Source organism: Macaca mulatta, chromosome 20 (assembly GCF_049350105.2).
Source record: "Macaca mulatta isolate MMU2019108-1 chromosome 20, T2T-MMU8v2.0, whole genome shotgun sequence".
NCBI lineage: Eukaryota > Metazoa > Chordata > Mammalia > Primates > Cercopithecidae > Macaca > Macaca mulatta.
In genome coordinates this window covers 53,708,982-53,712,304 of record NC_133425.1, presented here as the reverse complement: position 1 = coordinate 53,712,304, position 3,323 = coordinate 53,708,982, and the positions used below count along the sequence as shown (strand labels likewise).

The window sequence follows — 3,323 nt, the reverse complement described above, 5'->3', positions numbered from 1 at the left end:
GCTCACACCTATAATCCCAGCACTTTGGGAGGCCAAGGAGGGCAGATCACGAGGTCAGGAGTTTGAGACCAGGCTAGCTGATGTGGTAAAACCCTGTCTCTACTAAAAATACAAAAACTAGCTGGGTGTGATGGCGGGAGTCTGTAGTCCCAGCTACTCGGGAGGCTGAGGCAGGAGAATCGCTTGAACCCAGAAGGCGGAGCTTGCAGTGAGCCGAGATCGGGCCACCGCACTCCAGCCTGGGTGACAGAGCGAGACTCGAGATTTTGTCTCAAAAAGAAAAAAAAAAAAAAAAAGAAAGCAAAGAGGAAAGTGAAAGTGAGAACCCTGGAGCTGTGCGCTGTGGCCCCTGCTTTCTGCGTGAGAGGAAAAGATGCTAGAACCACAGGAGAAGGGCATGATTGACCTACCAGATTATGAGCATGTAGAAGATGAAGCTTTTCGTCCTTTCCCACCTGCAGTCTCTCCAGACAGACAAGATGATGAAGAGGCGGAACCTGATGAAGAGTCAGGAAGTGGAGCACCTGTTCCTGTACCTCCAAAGAGAACAGTTAAAAGAAATATACCCAAGCTGGATGCTAGAGATTAATTTCAGAGAGAGGACTTCCAGCCTTAAGGCATGTATTTGATAAGGCAAAATTCAAAGGTAAAGGTCATGAGGCTGAAGATTTGAAGACCCTAATCAGACACATGGAACACTGGGCACGTAGGCTATTCCCTAAACTGCAGTTTGAGGATTGTATTGACAGAGTTGAATACCTGGGAAATGAAAAAGAAGTTCAGACTTATTTAAAACAAATTCGACTTGATCTCCCTATTTTACCTGAAGATTTTATTAGCAATAACGATGAAGTTGTGGAAAATAATGGACATGATATAACTGCTACTGAATTAGATCCCTTTCTGACAAAGTCATCTGAAAGTGAGATGTTTGCTTCTGAGTCAAGTAGAAGCCTAACAGAAGAGCAACAACAAAAAATTGAGAGAAATAAACAACTGGCCTTAGAAAGAAGGCAGGCAAAGCTGCTAAGTAATAGTCAGTCCCTAGGAAATGATATGTTAATGAATACACCCAGGGCATAGACAGTTGAGGTTAATACTGATGAGGATCAAAAGGAGGAGTCAACTGGATTAAGGGAAGACATGCTAGACATTCCATATAATGATGCTCCTGCTAATACTTCAAATGAAGAGGAGGAATTAAAATTAGAGGAAACACTCCTAGATTAGTCTTTCACAAATGTGCAACAGTAACTTGATTCTTCATCCAGAAATGTTACTGAATTGCTACATAAGTTTCCATTAAGATAAAAGGTATCTGTTAACTCACCATCCTGCAAGCTTGGTGTTACTATGGTTTTTTTTTTGGTTGTAGTTTTTTGTTTGTTTGTTTGTTTCTGAGTTGGAGTTTCACTCTTGTTGCCCAGGCTGGAGTGAAATGGTACCATCTCTGCTCACTGCAGCTTCCACCTCCCTGGTTCAAGTGATTCTCCTACCTCAGTCTCCTGAGTAGCTAGGATTACAGGCATCTGCCACCATGCCTGGCTAATTTTTTGTATTTTTAATAGAGATGGGGTTTTACCATGCTGGCCAGGCTGGTCTTGAACTCCTGACCTCAGGTGATCCACCCACCTCAGCCTCCCAAACATCTGGGATTACAGGCATGAGCCACTGTGCCTGGCCATATTTTTTTCTTCTTTGAGTGAAAATCCTTAGGTAGTAAAATTTTTACAGATTCTTGTTTAAAATCTGGTATTTATTTATACTTATTTTTGTCACTTTAGATAGATCTATTCTCTTTAGTGTTTGTTTTTGTATAGATATGACTTTAGGGCCGGGTGCAGTGGCTCATGCCTGTAATCCCAACACTTTGGGAGGCTGAGGCAGGCGGATCACTAGGTTAGGAGATCAAGACCATACTGGCTAACACGGTGAAACCCGTCTCTACTAAAAATACAAAAAATTAGCCAGGCATGGTGGCGGGCGCCTGTAGTTACAGCTACTCGGGAGGCTGAGGCAGGAGAATGGCGTGAACCTGGGAGGCGGAGCTTGCAGTGAGCCGAGATCATGCCATTGCACTCCAGCCTGGGCAACAGAGCGAGACTCTGTCTCAAAAAAGAAAAATAATAAAATAAAATAAAATAAAATGAGTAGTAGGTAATAAACAGTTTCTGCGGTTGATCTATCATTGAATGCCTTGTTTTCACTAAGTTGGAGGTTTTGTTTGTTTAGATGGAGTCTCACTCTGTTGCCCAAGCTGGAGTGCAGTGGTGAAATTTCGGCTCACTGCAACCTCTGCCTCTTGGGTTGAAGAGATTCTCCTGCCTCAGCTTCCCGAGTAGCTGGGATTATAAGCATGAGCCACCACGCCCAGCTACTTTTTTTTTTTATTTTATTATTATTATATTTCAAGTTCTAGGGTACACGTGCACAATGTGCATGTTCGTTACGTATGTATACATGTGCCATGTTGGTGTGCTGCACCCATTAACTCATCATTTACATTAGGTATATCTCCTAATGCTATCCCTTCCCCTTCCCCCGACCCCACAACAGGCCCTGGTGTGTAATGTTCCCCATGCTGTGTCCAAGTGTTCTCATTGTTCAGTTCCCACCTATGAGTGAGAACATGCAGTGTTTGGTTTTCTGTCCTTGCGATAGTTTGCTCAGACTGATGGTTTCCAGGTTTATCCATGCCCCTACAAAAGACATGAACTCATCCTTTTTTATGGCTGCATAGTATTCCATGGTGTGTATGTGCCACATTTTCTTGATCCAGTCTACCATTGATGGATATTTGGGTTGGTTCCAAGTCTTTGCTATTGTGAATAGTGCCGCATTAAACATACGTGTGCATGTGTCTTTATAGCAGCATGATTTATAATCCTTTGGGTATATACCCAGTAATGGGATGGCTGGGTCAAATGGTATTTCTAGTTCTAGTTCCTTGAGGAATCGCCACACTGTCTTCCACAATGGTTGAACTAGTTTACAGTCCCACCAACAGTGTAAAAGTGTTCCTATTTCTCCACATCCTCTCCAGCACCTGTTGTTTCCTGACTTTTTAATGATCCCCATTCTAACTGGCGTGAGATGGTATCTCATTGTGGTTTTGATTTGCATTTCTCTGATGGCCAGTGATGATGAGCATTTTTTTCGTATGTCTGTTGGCTGCATAAATGTCTTTGAGAAGTGTCTGTTCATGTCCTGTGACCACTTTTTGTTGGGGTTATTTGATTTTTTCTTGTAAATTTGTTTAAGTTCTTTGTAGATTCTGGATATTAGCCCTTTGTCAAATGGGTAGATTGCAAAAATTTTCTCCC

General features: G+C 42.6%; 1 pseudogene; it reads left to right on the top strand.

The window, feature by feature from the left end:
* Positions 1-373: 373 nt before the first annotated feature.
* LOC712315 (TIMELESS-interacting protein pseudogene) lies at positions 374-1,311 on the top strand (annotated as a pseudogene).
* The last annotated feature ends 2,012 nt before the right edge of the window (positions 1,312-3,323 follow it).